General features: G+C 45.1%; 1 long non-coding RNA gene across 1 annotated transcript; it reads left to right on the top strand.

Moving 5' to 3' along the window:
- The first annotated feature begins 2,123 nt into the window (after positions 1–2,123).
- On the top strand, positions 2,124–10,692 carry LOC141584353 (uncharacterized). Its single transcript, XR_012517362.1, has 3 exons — positions 2,124–2,227; positions 3,881–4,019; positions 9,769–10,692. It is a non-coding gene; the product is annotated as an uncharacterized LOC141584353 (long non-coding RNA).
- Positions 10,693–15,289: the final 4,597 nt, after the last annotated feature.

Raw genomic sequence — 15,289 nt, 5'->3', positions numbered from 1 at the left:
ACCACCATCTGGGGCGGTGCTTTACATGCAGTGGAGCCACCTGGGGTTCTGCCAGATGCAGACTGATTCAAGATGTCAAGCTGGGGCATATGAGTCTTTCATGCAGTTTCAGGAGGTGCTGATTTTGCTGCTTCCTGAGTGTGTGTGTGTGTGTGTGTGTGTGTGTGTGTGTGTGTGTTGTTGCTGTTGTTTTTTATACAGAAACGGGATTTCACCATGTTAGCCAGGCTGACCTCAAACTCCTGACTTCAGATGATCCGCTCACCTCGGCCTCCCAAAGTGCTGGGATTACAGATGTGAGCCACCACACCCAGCCATGTGTGTGTGTTTAGAGAGAGACAGAGACAGAAAGAGAGAGAGAATCTTGCTCTCTAAGCCAGGCTGGAGTGCAGTGATGCCATCGTGGCTTACTGCAGGCTCCACCTCATAGGCTCAAGTGACCCTCCCACCTCATCCTCCTGGGTAGCAAGGACCACAGGCCACATCCTAACTTATTTTTAATTAACTGATGCACTTTTTTTCTAAATTAGTAACAGGGCTAAGCATTTTCTCATTGTGGCAAAAAATATATCACATAAAATTGACTATCATAACCATTTTTAAGAATACAGTACCATAGGCCAGGTGTGGTGGCTCATGCCTGTAATCCCAGCTATTTAGGAGGGTGAGGCAAGAGGATCACTGGAGGGAGGCCTGGAGTTCAAGACCAGCCTGGGGAAAATAGTGAGACCTTGTCTCTACCAAAAAAAAAAAAAAAAAAAAAAAATTAAATTAAAATATAAAGTACTATAACAGTACTAACTATAAGCACATGGTGGTGCAACAGATCTCTAGAATATTTCACCTTGAAAGCTGAAACTCGGTGCCCATTACACAAAAACACCTCACTACCTGTAGAAGTTTTCCCTGGCAACCACCATTCTACTTTCACGTTCATCAAGTTAGACTGTTTTAGACACCTCATATATGGAAGTATGCAGTCTTTGGAGGCTTTTTTTACTGGCATAATCACTTAGCAATGACCTCAAGCTTCATATATGTTGCAGCATATAACAAAATGTTCTTGTGTTTAATGTTGAATAATATGCCATTGCCTGGGTATAGTCACATTTTCTTGATCTAGTCCTCTATTGATAGACATTTACGTTGCTTCCATATCTTGCCTGTTGTGAATACCACCGCTATGAACATGGATATGCAATCTTTCTTTTTACTTTTATATCCTCCCCCTCCCCTCATTTTGGTGCAATTAATCTTTCAGTACCTTTTTCTGAAAGCACAAGCTGCAAGTACGTTTGTGTGTTTCAACATATCTACTGTTATGTTGCCTCTCTCCAGGAAGAGGAAAGAAATGTATTCAGGTGCTATTTGACACAGCATTTAATGGTAAAGAAAGAAACAGCATAACTGGCCAGTGCTGAGTCTCAGCATCCTGCTATTTCAGAACTACTGTGAATACAAAATAAAAAAAGGTCCTTCCCAGAATGGGAGTCACTCCTACATGTGGTGGCCCTGGGACCTCAGACCTTCCGTGTCACACCTCTTCCATGAGGATCCTTTCTGCAGTGACTGGTGGTTTCCTATTTCACTCGACCCAGTGTCCTGACCCAAGAGACAAGGTGTGCCTGCAGCTGTGCCCACACTTGGAGGAAACCTCGATGGTGTCAATACATGATGACATTTGCTCATTATGGGTTATTTTATTATTTATTAAATATGTATTTTGATTGTATTTTATTGGCAGCACAATCAACCAGAACACAGTGAACCTAGAAATCACATCCACTTTCCTATGTCCAAAAGTCCTTCCCAGGGAGGTGACAAAAAGACAGTCCTTGTTAGAATTGAGGATCCAGGGAGAACAAGACTGGCCGGGCAGAAGGGTTTTTATTTGGAACCTGGAGGATAAGCAATAACCTCTCTCCACCCTGAAGCAGAGCCCCAGCACCCACCTCCTGGGTGCAAGGGCAACATGCTCCATGCTCTCCCTGTCCCAGATCAAATACAGCCCTGAGATCTGCCCATCTTTCCTACCTGTGATTTCTTCATTGAACACCACCCTGAGTCAACTTTCCTGCAAAGCAGAAAAACATGAAGTTGGACCATGTTGGAGGAAGAATGTGTCATCTTCGCCTCTGGAGAGATCTCTGTCACTGTGTTTGGAAAAGGACCAACCTCACTCCCCATGCAGAGAGGAGGCTCCGGCTGTGATCTGGCCTGTGGAGAGGTGAGGGCCTGCTCCCTCTACAGTGATGGCCAAGAACCTGCAGGTGACAGGGAAGCTTCCGCTCCGTGTCTCCTATCAGATTCTTCCAGGCATCACAGAATAGAGCAGGGACATTGCCTCCAATGACATGACCACACCCAGAAGTGAGGTGGCCCTGCCAGGGGCTCCTGGGGCTGCCACTTGTTTTGGGATCTCAGTGTCTGGACAGGGGTGTGGAGAGTAGGCTTGGTGCAAAACATAACCATCACCTGTAAATTATTTTATGCTTCATTAGCTTTTTTGTCATAAAACAAAACAGGCCCCGAAAAGAAAACCTGTCTGAAAATGTTGCCCTTTAATAAAAGGTAAACACCGTTTAACCACCAGAGAGATAGAAGTTTGTCAGCCAGCCCAGGAAACTCCATCATCTGCCCCAGCTCAGTGATAAACTCTTCCCTCCCCCTCATAAAATCACAGCCTGACTTTTATGATCATCACTTCTTTGTTCTATTTTATATTTTCATCATCTAAAATTGTAGTTTAGTTTTACTGTGGTGTATTTTTTTAGTGTTTGTTCTTTTTTTTTCTATATGTTCCTCCTTGAAATTTATATTGTCTGGTTGTGTTTTCCATAGTTTGTGTTTTGCCGGCTGCACCCCGAGGAGTAGTTTAATATGCACCTTTTTAATCTGTGCTTTCTGTAAACTGGTAGTTGGCTGCAGAGATTTGCTTATACTCGGGCTTGATTTTTTCTTGAGTACTTCACTTCATTTATGGCACTGCATTGTATTCTTACATTAGGAGGAAAAACTTATCTATTTTTTTTATTTATTTGTTTACTTTTTATTTTTATTTTTACGGTACTCTTAAATTTGGCCATTGCTGTTCAATGGCCAAATCTGTTAATTCATTAAGGGTTACAAAAGAGTTATAGTCTCAGTCTCTCATTCCTTCCTCATTTACTAGTTGAATAACTTCTAAAAGAGGAGATTTACCCTCTTCTACTATTTGTTCACTCAGTAGAAACTTGTTTTTTGAGAGATGAAGCCAAGCATCCACTCAGCTATGACCCAGCAATCGCACTCTTAGTTAAAACCAGGCGAAATGCATGTGTGTTTGCCAAAATACAGGAAAAATTATTCATAGCAGCACAGGTTGTAAAGCCTAGATACAACACGAAGGCCCATCGACAGTGGAGGGACGAGATTATGAGCCACATATAAAGTGGAGCACTTGACGGCCGTGGGAGTGAACAGGCTGTGACCACACACAGCAAGGTGATGAGCCCAACAAAAATGATGAGGCCGATGACAGGAAAACGACATAGGATTCCACTCAGTCAGAACCGCAGAACTAACCTACAGTGTTACAAATCAAGAGAGTGGCTACTGTAGAGTTTGGGGAGGGTGGTTTATGAGTGAGTAGGACTCGGGTGTTTCTTGGAGGCCAGAAATCCTGTTGCTTGATGAAGATGTTGTTTGCCTGAGTTTTCACTTGGTCAAAACCCGCCGCCCACCTGTGATTTGTCCGCCTTCCTCCATGCATGCTGTCCATTCAATTACACATTTCTGGTGTTTTGAAACAATTATCTCCAAGCTAACATAGAATTTCTCCTACTACAAGTCCTTAAAAATGTTGCATTGAAAATACCAGTAAAATTTTTTTTAATTCCAGGAAATAAATGCCCATGACTCAAATATAAAGAGGAGAATCTCCAACAACAGCATTCAGCTTGGGAGCTGACACCAGAACAGCTTTGGAAATGGCTGTCGAGCCAGGAACTAGGAATCAAACCCAAACAGAATCACAGGAGGTGAAGGATGTGAAATGATGCCCCAGTAGTGCCTGAATGAATGAATCATGGGCAGTGGCTCATGGGTTGCCTGGCCAGTCTGGAACTAGGGGAAAATAAAGTTGGAGAATTGGGGAGGTGGAAGAGTGAAGTGTGCACTGACCTCTTTCCATGGGAAGAGCGTGTGAAGATCGAGGTTGCATGTGAATACCCACCAGAGGGTCTCCAAGGGGCTGGGGCTCCCTGTAACCAGGTGGGCGAGATGGCTTGATGGATGATGCCACTCAGCCGCACAGGGCTTGCTCGTAGAATCGCTGCACAAAGTGACCATGGTGGCTGAGGTGGACACTGCATGGGCACAGCAATTGAGTCACCACTCACCAAGGCGGACCTGGCAGCTGCCACTGCTGAGGACCCAGCCTGCCAAAAGCAGCTGTTTCTTTGAACAGAGAAAAAAACAGGCAAGACAGTGTTATGACAGATAAATATGTTATGATAAAACATACTAATAAATATACATGATAAGCATACGTTATGACAAAGTAGTGTTATGACAGATAAATAGGCCACTGCAGCTATAGCGGAGATGTAAACAATCTTGAAATTATTTTTTTAAAAATTATGCCAAAGGAGCCGGGCGCAGTGGCTCAAGCCTGTAATCCCAGCACTTTGGGAGGCCGAGGCGGGTGGATCACGAGGTCAAGAGATCGAGACCATCCTGGTCAACATGGTGAAACCCCGTCTCTACTAAAAATACAAAAAAATTAGCTGGGCATGGTGGTGCGTGCCTGTAATCCCAGCTACTCAGGAGGCTGAGGCAGGAGAATTGCTTGAACCCAGGAGGCGGAGGTTGCGGTGAGCCGAGATCGCGCCATTGCACTCCAGCCTGGGTAACAAAAGCGAAACTCCATCTCCGGGGGGGGGCGGGGGGGGGAAACCTGCCAAAGGAAAATACTTACTACAACGAAGTTAAAACAGTTGTAAAAATTCTATTTCTATTCAGGCATATCGAGATTGTTTCACAGGGAAGTTCTCCTAAACCCTCAAGGAAGCTTATTGGACTTATTTAAAATATTCAAGAGAAAGGGCCAATATATGGAAAGCTAGACAATTCACTTTATTACATATAAATAGTGTTCATTCTAAAGCCAGTTAGGGAACAAATAAGAAAGAAACATGCTAGAAAAATCACTATTAATTATTAGATATAAAATAGATGAGAAAAATTGCAGACTGTGTTCATGATGTATCCCAAGAAAGCAAGAATATTTAAACTTTAAATCTTTTAATGCATTTTACCACTTAATTCAATAATTTAAAAAGAGATAATCATATTTCACTAGATCAGAAATCACTGCAGATGAAATTCCACACTACATCTACTCTAAATTTCTTCAGTTTTCTCCACATTTAAGAATTTGTGCCGGGCACGGTGGCTCAAGCCTGTAATCCCAGCACTTTGGGAGGCCAAGGCTAGTGGATTAAGAGGTCAAGAGATCGAGACCATCCTGGTCAACATGGCGAAACCCTGTCTCTACTAAAAATACAAAAAATTAGCGGGGCATGGTGGCGCGTGCCTGTAGTCCCAGCTACTCAGGAGGCTGAGGCAGGAGAATTTCCTGAACCCAGGAGGCTGAGGCTGCAGTGAGCCGAGATCGTGTCATTGCACTCCAGCCTGGGTAACAAGAGCGAAACTCCATCTAAAAAACAACAAAAAAAAAATTCGTGATCAGTGCAACACCGTTCAATCAGCAAAGACAAGGAATCAACCTAGATGTGCATCAACAGTGGACTGGATCAAGAAAATGTGGTACCTGTACACCCTGGTATGCTACCCTGCCGCAACAACAAGAATGAAATCATGTCCTTCACAGCAACGTGGGTGGAGCTGGAGACCATTATTCTAAGCAAATGGATGCAGGAACCAAAAGCCAAACCCCACATATTCTCGCCTGTAAGTGGGAGCTGGACATTGCGAACACGTGGACACAAATAAGGGAACAGCTGACACTGGGGCCTACTCTAGAGGGGAGGGTACGAGGAGGGGAGGATTAAAAAACTACCTATCGGGGCCGGGCGCGGTGGCTCAAGCCTGTAATCCCAGCACTTTGGGAGGCCGAGGCGGGTGGATCACGAGGTCAAGAGATCGAGACCATCCTGGTCAACATGGTGAAACCCCGTCTCTACTAAAAATACAAAAATTAGCTGGGCATGGTGGCGCGTGCCTGTAATCCCAGCTACTCAGGAGGCTGAGGCAGGAGAATTGCCTGAACCCAGGAGGCGGAGGTTGCGGTGAGCTGAGATCACGCCATTGCACTCCAGCCTGGGTAACAAGAGCGAAACTCTGTCTCAAAAAAAAAAAAAAAAACTACCTATCGGGTATTGTGCTAATTACCTGAGTAACAAAATTATCTGCACACCAAACACCCATGATACACAATTTACCCATGTAACAAACCTGAATGTGTATCCCTTGAACCTAAAACAAAAGTCAAAAAGACAAAAGAAAAAAAGAATTCCTGATCAGACTGAGCCCACCTAAATAACCCAGGATAATCTCCCTCTCAGTGTTCACATATCTGCAGTTCCTTAACCATATCTGCAGTTCCTTTGTTATGTAAGAACATGTAACCAAAGGTTCCGGAGCTTAGGGTTTGAACATATTTGTGGGGTCATTATTCTGCCTACTAGAATGATACAGTGGCTGAATGAGGTTTAACATTAGTCTAATAAAACTCCTAGAAGATGAAAGGAGAGTGACGAAAAGGAGGTATTCCACAACGAGGTGATGGCAAACGATTAAGTAAAGGTCTATGCAGCCCCGTGAATGAAAGGAGATCCACATCGGCTCAGACTGCACTGGAACTCCAGACAGTAAAGACAAACAGTGGTCTTGAAAGCAGCCATGGAAGAAACACAGGTCGTTTAAAATGCATCTGGACTGGAACATAGCTGACATCTCTCCCTGTCAGGCACAGTAGCCAGAAGAGACATCAGCATTCACCAGCTGAGGAAAAACCCAACGTCAAACTGGGAATTTGTGGCTGGCAAACCCACCTTTCAACAAAAAAACAAAAGTCCAGACACAGGGGTTCACATCTGTAATCCCAGCACTTTGGGAGGCCGAGGCAGGCAGATCACTTGAGGTCAGGGGTTTGAGACCAGAGTGGCCAAGATGGCGACACTCTGTCTCTACTTAAAATACAAAAGTTTCCTGGGTATGGTGGCAGGCTCGTGTAATGCCAGCTCCTCGGGAGGCTGAGGCAGAAGAATCACTTGAACCCGGGAGGCCGAGGTCGCAGTGAGCAGAGATGGCTCCACTGCATTCCAGCCTGGGCTGCAGAGCAAGACTCCATCTCAAAAACAAAAACAAAGCAAAAAAAGAATCAAACAAAGACTTTTTACGTAAATAAAACTGTTGGTTTTTCAGCAAAATACTTCCTCTACAAATATTTAGTATGTCACTAAGGTATATTAAAAAAGAAATAAAGACTGGCGCGGTGGCTCACGCCTGTAATCTCACCACTTCTAGAGGCTGAGGCAGTTGGATCTCCTGAGGTCAGGAGTTGGAGACCAGCCTGACCAACATGGAGAAACCCCTTCTCTACTAAAAATACAAAAAATTAGCTGGGCGTGGTGGCATATGCCTGTCATCTCAGCTATTCGGGAGACTGAGGTAGGAGAATCCTTTGAACCCAGGAGGCAGAGGTTGCAGTCAGCTGAGATCATGCCATTGCACTCCAGCTTGGGCAACAAGAGCAAAACTCCCTCTCGAAGAAAATAAAAAAGGGAAGAAAGAAAGACCAAAAAATGAAAGGAAAGAAGAAAAACAGAAAAATTCATTGGTAATCATAGATATATGGAAATTAATACCATTATTATAAAATATTAATAATATAGACTTCAAAGGAAATAAATCATGTCAAACACTTAACTTGTTATGTTGCACTTTGCTTATCCATCTTCCCACCTCCATCCAGGCTGTGCCATCCATGAGGTCCAAGGAAGTTTCATTCTTTTTTCTGAGACTGCTGCATAGAGAACAGGACCCAGAATAAGACAGGTGCTTGATGAATCTTTACCAAACGAATGCATTTCCTGGAAATAATTAGCAGACCGGGAATTGGGATGCATATGCACAACTCAAAAGCAGCTGAGGGAACTGACATCAGAGAACGTGGTGGCACAGGGAGCTCCAAGGGCCACTACTCTACAGAGACAGTGTGCTCATCAAACATCAGCACACACACAGAAATATGAGAGCTTTTAAAGCCCAGATTCCCGGACTGCATGTCGGGCTGTGGAGGTCCCACAGGGTTGTGGGGTGTCCCTTATGCTGTGGTGAGGTGCAGGATCCAAGAAGTAAAGAGACAGGACACTGAAGAACTGGAAGAGCATCTGGACTCGGGGGGCCACACCACCTGTGAGTGGAGATCAGTGGCAGCAGCGTCCAAATGCCCAAGAGTATCTGTATTTATTAGACACAAGCAGGGGGCAGGGTCGTGAGTGAGGTCATCATCTATAGGCTTAGTGATAGGGCATACATAATCACGTGGGTCACAAGCGAGGGGGCCACCCCATTATGTCACCTGGGCAGAGAGGTGGGCCGTGCACAGCAGGAGGCTGTACCATTCGCAGCAGTAGAGGGTCGTGTACAGAAAAGGGGTCCACCCCCACTAGGTCACCAAGGCACAGAGGTAGGCTGTGTGCAACAGGTGGCGTGCACAACACTTCTTTTTTTTTTCCCCCCCACCCCGGTGTTTCAAATATTTATTTATTTTACTTATTTATTTTTTTTTTTTTTTTTTTTTGAGATGGAGTTTCGCTCTTGTTACCCAGGCTGGAGTGCAATGGCGCGATCTCGGCTCACCGCAACCTCCACCTCCAGGGTTCAGGCAATTCTCCTGCCTCAGCCTTCTGAATATCAAATATTTACTTTAGGTAGTAAAGGCTTTTATTGTTCTGAACCCTGATTACAAGTCACATGATTAAGAACAACGAATAGGGCCGGGCGCGGTGGCTCAAGCCTGTAATCCCAGCACTTTGGGAGGCCGAGGTGGGTGGATCATGAGGTCAAGAGATCGAGACCATCCTGGTCAACATGGTGAAACCCCGTCTCCACTAAAAATACAAAAAGTTAGCTGGGCATGGTGGTGCGTGCCTGTAGTCCCAGCTACTCAGGAGGCTGAGACAGGAGAATTGCCTGAACCCAGGAGGCGGAGGTTGCGGTGCGCCGAGATCGCGCCATTGCACTCCAGCCTGGGTAACAAGAGCGAAACTCCGTCTCAAAAAAAAAAAAAAAAAAAAAAAGAACAACGAATAAAGGAGATTCAAGAGCATGTTAAAGAAACTACAGCACCTTACAAATATCCCAGAAAGGTAGGTCTCCTAATTATGATAGACATTTGCTCAGTGTTATGGAAAATTTCAACTGTTTATTTTTACCTTTTAATGACTATTTTCTTCACTCATGTTACATACCACATGTCCCAAACTGAACTGATGACATATGGGTAAGAATCAGAATCTTTGAGATAAAAATGAAACCCTAAACCTATTTTGTTTGGTCCTTTGGACTTGCAGTAAATGTTTAATATCAAGACAAATTTCCTCAACAATACCCTTTTCCCTTCTTTGGTTGTTACCCAAAACCCATTCCAATGAGTATTCTAATTCTTTCACCTAGAATTCATAACTGAACTGCTATGTAATTGGCTTTATGTAAAGACAAAAATTGCCAGGCTAATTTTCTTCCCCTTGATGCCAACAGGTAGAATTTATTCAAGAGCCGCCAAAGACTATCAGTGGGAAGACAAAAAGAAATGAACTGAGGAAGAAAGAATGTTTCTATGAATTTGCCTATTCTTTGTAAGTGAAATCACATATTTGTCCTTTGGTTTCTGGCTTATTTCACTGATCATAATGTTTTCAAGATTCATCTGTGTCGTGGCATGTGTCAGAATTTTACTCATTTTAAGGCTGAGTAATAGTCCATGCGTATATACCATATTTCTGAATCCATTCATCCATTTATGGACACTTGGCTTGCTTCCACCTTTCGGCTATTGAAAACAATGCTGCTATGAGCCCGAGTGTACAAATATCTGTTTGAGAACCTGAGTATCTGCTTTCAGTTCTTTTGGTTACATGATCAGAAGTGGAAATGCTGGATCATATGGTAATCCCATTGCTACGTTCTTGAGGAATCACTATACCGTTTTCCATGGTGGCTGCAACATTGTACATTCCCACCAGCAGTGTACAAGGATTTCAGTGTCTCCACCTCCTCACTGACAGTCAGCCTAGTGAAGCTCAGCATGTTTCATGAGTCTATTAGCCATTTGTGTTTCTTCTTTAGTGAATTGTCTCTTCATGTCCATTACCCATTTTTGAATAGGGTTTTTTTTTTAATTGATAAGTCGTAGTTTGTATGTATTTTGGATACTAATTCTTCATCAGATATGTGACTGGGATCAGGAAAGAGACACAAAGTGGATGCCAAAAGCGCACGCAAAAAGAATTGAAAGCAGGAACTCAAACAGATACTTGTACACGCGGCTCGCAGCAGCATCATTCTCAATAGCCAAAAGGTGGAACTCCTCCCATTCTGTGCATTTTCTTTCCACTCTTTTAATAACGCCTTTTGATGCAAAAGGTTTTTAAATGTTGATGAAATCTCATTTACCATTTTTCTTCAATTGCTTGTGCTTTGGGTCATCCAGCCAAGAAACTAGTACTGAATCAAATGTCCACAAGACTTTCCTCAATGTTTTCTTATAAGCCTTTTACAGGTTTGACTCTTAAGTTTAATTGTTTGATCCATTCTGAGTCAATTGTTGAGTATGATGTAGGGAAGACTATGAATTTTGTCCAACACGATTCTTTCACATGCGGATATCCAGTCTCGCTCTGTGGCCCAGACTGGAGTTCAGTGGTGCAATCTTGGCTACTGCCACCTCCACCTCCCTGGTTCAAGCAACTCTCCTGCCTCAGCCTCCCGATTAGCTGGGACTACAGATGGGAGCCACCATGCCCGGCTAATTTTCTGTATTTTTAGTAGAGGCCTGGCTAATTTTTTGTGTTTTCAGTAGAGACGGGGTTTCACTGTGTTAGCCAGATGGTCTCGATCTCCTGACCTCGTGATCTGCCTACCTCAGCCTCCCAAAGTGCTGGGAGTACAGGCGTGAGCCACCATGCCCAGCCAAAAGATGTTATTCTTTTTTTTCTTTTTATTTTTTGGAGACGGAGTTTCGCTCTTGTTACCCAGGCTGGAGTGCAATGGCGCCATCTCTGCTTACCACAACCTCCGCCTCCTGGTTTCAAGCAATTCTCCTACCTCAGCCTCCTGAGTAGCTGGGATTACAGCACACGCCAGCATGCCCAGCTAATTTTTTGTATTTTTAGTTGAGACAGGGTTTCACCATGTTGACCAGGATGGTCTCGATCTCTTGACCTTGTGATCCACCCACCTCAGCCTCCCAAAGTGCTGAGATTACAGGCTTGAGCCACCATACCCGGTCAAAAGATGTTATTCTTAAGAGGTGGAGGGTCATGCTACGGACAAATGGTTAGGAATTAGGGTCATGCTGTTGACTAATGATTTTCAGTCATTTCAGAAAAACTGTATAAATATAATTTATGGGTTGGGTGTGGTGGCTCACACACTTTTGTAAGCCAAGATGGATGGAACACTTGAGACCAGGAGTTCAAGACCAGCCTGACCAACATGGTAAGACCCCATCTCTACTAAAAACAGAAAAATTAGCCAGATGTGGTGGCGTGTGCCTGTAATCCCAGCTACTTGGAAGGCGGAGGCGAGAATCGTTTGAGCTGGGAGGTGGAGGTTGCACTGAGCCAAGATTGCACCAAGCCTGGGCGACCGAGCAAGACTCTGTCTCAAAAAAAAAAAAAAAAAAAAAAAAAAAAAAAAAAAAAACCATAATTTATTACATACATTAGCTCTAGGGGTGACCATTATATTCTTTCAACCTTTAAGACTGAAACTTTTTACAGTAATTTGGAGAAAATTTAAAAGATAATAATACAGAGTCACAAGAGAAATGTTCACAACATCATGTTGAATAAAAATTAAGCCTCAAGAATATCTGTATGAGAACGTGGCAGTGTATGTGGGCTCTGGGTGTGAGTGTCATTGTGTGGAGAGTATCTGTGTAAGAACATGTCGATGTGTCTGGCAGTATCTTTGTTTCTGTGCTGGGGTGTGTGAGTCTGTGTGTGCATCCATTCATTCATTCACTCAGCAAATATAACAATCAGGGATGGCGGGGCGCCACGGCTCATGCCTGTAACCCTAGCACTTTGGGAGGCCAAGGTAGGTGGATCACCTGAGGTCAGAAATTCAAGACCAACCTGGCCATCACAGTGAAACCGCACCTTAAAAAAAAAAAAGGCCGGACGCGGTGGCTCAAGCCTGTAATCCCAGCACTTTGGGAGGCCGAGGCGGGTGGATCACGAGGTCGAGAGATCGAGACCATCCTGGTCAACATGGTGAAATCCCGTCTCTACTAAAAATACAAAAACTTAGCTGGGCATGGTGGCACATGCCTGTAATCCCAGCTACTCAGGAGGCTGAGGTAGGAGAATTGCCTGAACCCAGGAGGCAGAGGTTGCAGTGAGCCGGGATCGCGCCATTGCACTCCAGCCTGGGTAACAAGAGTGAAACTCCGTCTCAAAAAAAAAAAAAAAAGTAAAAAAAAAAAAAAACAAATCAGGCACTATTCAAGACAACAGAAATACATCTGCAATTAAAATATTTGTCCTGGCCAGGTGCGGTGGCTCATGCCTATAATCCCAGCATTTTGGGAGACTGAGGCGGGCAAATCACCTGTTCAACATGGTGAAACCCTGTCTCTACTAAAATACTAAATTAACCAGGCGTGGTGGCAGGCGCCTGTAATCCCTGCTGTTCAGGCCGCTGAGGCAGGATCGCTCGAACTCAGGGAGAGGAGAAGTTTGCAGTGAGCCAAGATCCTGCCACTGCACTCCAATCTGGGAGATAGAGCAAGATTCCATCTCAAAAACAAAAATTAAAAACAATAAAATAAAATCTTTGTCCTTGTCCACATAAAGCTTGTATTCTGGGAAAGAGAGAGAGAGAGAGAGAGAGAGAGACAGAGACAGAGACAGAGACTATAAGCAATTAAATATATTTTTAAATGTTAGTGAAAGAGTTGTGAACAGGGCCGGGCGCGGTGGCTTAAGCCTGTAATCCCAGCACTTTGGGAGGCCGAGGCGGGCGGATCACAAGGTCAAGAGATTGAGACCATCCTGGTCAACATGGTGAAACCCCGTCTCTACTAAAAATAAAAAAAATTAGCTGGGCATGGTGGCGCGTACCTGTAATCCCAGCTACTCAGGAGGCTGAGGCAGGAGAATTGCCTGAACCCAGGAGGCGGAGGTTGCGGTGAGCCGAGACCACGCCATTGCACTCCATCCTGGGTAACAAGAGCGAAACTCCGTCTCACACACACACACACACACAAAAAAAAAAAAAAAAAAAAAAAAAAAAAAAAAAAAGAGTTGTGAACAACGTGAAGCAGAGTGAAGAAGGGCTGTCAATGCCACAGGAGGTGAGCCTTCCAGGAAGGGCCTCTGGTGGGACCCCCAGGAGAAACTCCTGGAAATGAGTTTCCAGGCAGGGGAGCAGCCATACAGAGGCTCTGAGGTGTGGGCACCTGGGCATCTGGAGGAACGACCTGAGGAAGGCCTGAGTCTGGACCCCGTTGCACCTCCATGTGTGGGTAAATTGGGGCCACTGGGGAGCGCTTTACCAATTAGAGGGACTTTTCATGTACCATGTTTTCTTTTGTTTTTGAGACAGGGTCTGGCTCTGTGGCCCAGGCTGGAGTGCCGTGGTAGATGCGACCTAGGCTCATTGCAACCTCCACCTCCTGGGCTCAAGCAGTCCTCCCACCTCAGCCTCCTGTGTAGCTGGGAGTACAGATGTGTGCCACCAGGCTCAGCTAATTTTTGGTTTTTGGTTGTGTGTGTGTGTGTGTGTGTGTGTGTGTGTGTTAGAGACAGAGTTTTACCATGTTGCCCAGGCTGGTCTTCAAGTCCTGGGCTCAAGCAATCCACCAGCTTTAGCCTTCCAAAGTGCTGAGATTACAGGTGTGAGCCACCACACGCACCCCAGGTTAACATGTTTTAAAAAGAACCTTTGGCTGGGCACAATGACTCATACCTGTAATCCCACCACTTCAGGAAGCTGAGGTGGGTGGATTACCTGAGGTCAGGAATTTGAGACCATCCTGGCCAATATGGTGAAACCCCATCTCTACCAAAAAATACAAAAATTAGCTGGGCGTGGTGGCCCTCACCTGTAGTCCCAGCTACTTGGGAGGCTGAGGCAGGAGAATTGCTTGAACCAAGGAGGTAGAGACTGCAGTGAGCCGAGATTGCACTCCTGCACTCTAGCCTGGCACCTGGCAACAGAGCGAGACTGTCTCAAAAAAAAAAAAAAAAAAAAAAAAAAAAGCTGGACATGGTGGCAGGTGCCTGTAATTCCAGCTACTTGGGAGACTGAGGAAGGAGAATGGCTTGAACCCAGGAGGTGGAGGTTGCGGTGAGCCGAGATCGCGCCATTGCACTCCAGCCTGGGTAACAAGAGTGAAACTCTGTCTCAAAAAAAAAAAAAAAAAAAAAAAAAAAAAAAAAGATATTCCAGAGAGTATACAGAGAAAATTTTCCTCCCTTCCCAGACCTCCTGTGCCCAGATTCCCTCCCAGAGATGAGCACATTTCCAACGTCTCATGTGCCCTTCTTGAGATAGTTATGCACATGTTACTGTCGCTGCATCAAGAAGTGTTAAAGGATCTTTGGGGTGTTGCTTTTCTGGCCAGAAACCTGTGGTCTTTGCTGGAGTTCTTGTCCTACCTCCAGATAGGCAGACAAGTGGAGGGTGAGCATGACAAAGAGGAGCTTTACTGAGTGTCAGAACAGCTCCGAGGAGCCTGGCAGTGGGGAGTTCTCTCTGTAGGCAGGTGCCCTTTCCAGTGTTCAGCTCTCAGCAGAGCGGGTTGCTGCTCTCTGCAGCTGACCATCCTGTCGGCCCTCCATCCTCTACCCTGCTCTAGCTGAGCCTGGGGCTTTTATGTACCTCAGAGGGAAGGAAGTGTGTGCCCATTGGTCCATGGGCAGCGATGGGCAGCCGGAAAAGGCACGAGTCCCTACTGCAGTCCTTGAATCTGGCACCCGAGCCCCGAGCCTTCAGGCTCTCCGGCCGGCACCAAGAGCACTAAGAAATCCAGGCGCATGGCGGTGGCGACCTT

The sequence above is a fragment of the Saimiri boliviensis genome, chromosome 4, assembly GCF_048565385.1.
Source record: "Saimiri boliviensis isolate mSaiBol1 chromosome 4, mSaiBol1.pri, whole genome shotgun sequence".
NCBI lineage: Eukaryota > Metazoa > Chordata > Mammalia > Primates > Cebidae > Saimiri > Saimiri boliviensis.
The sequence above is the reverse complement of the archived record's forward strand: the minus strand, read 5'-3'. Positions and strand labels throughout refer to the sequence as shown.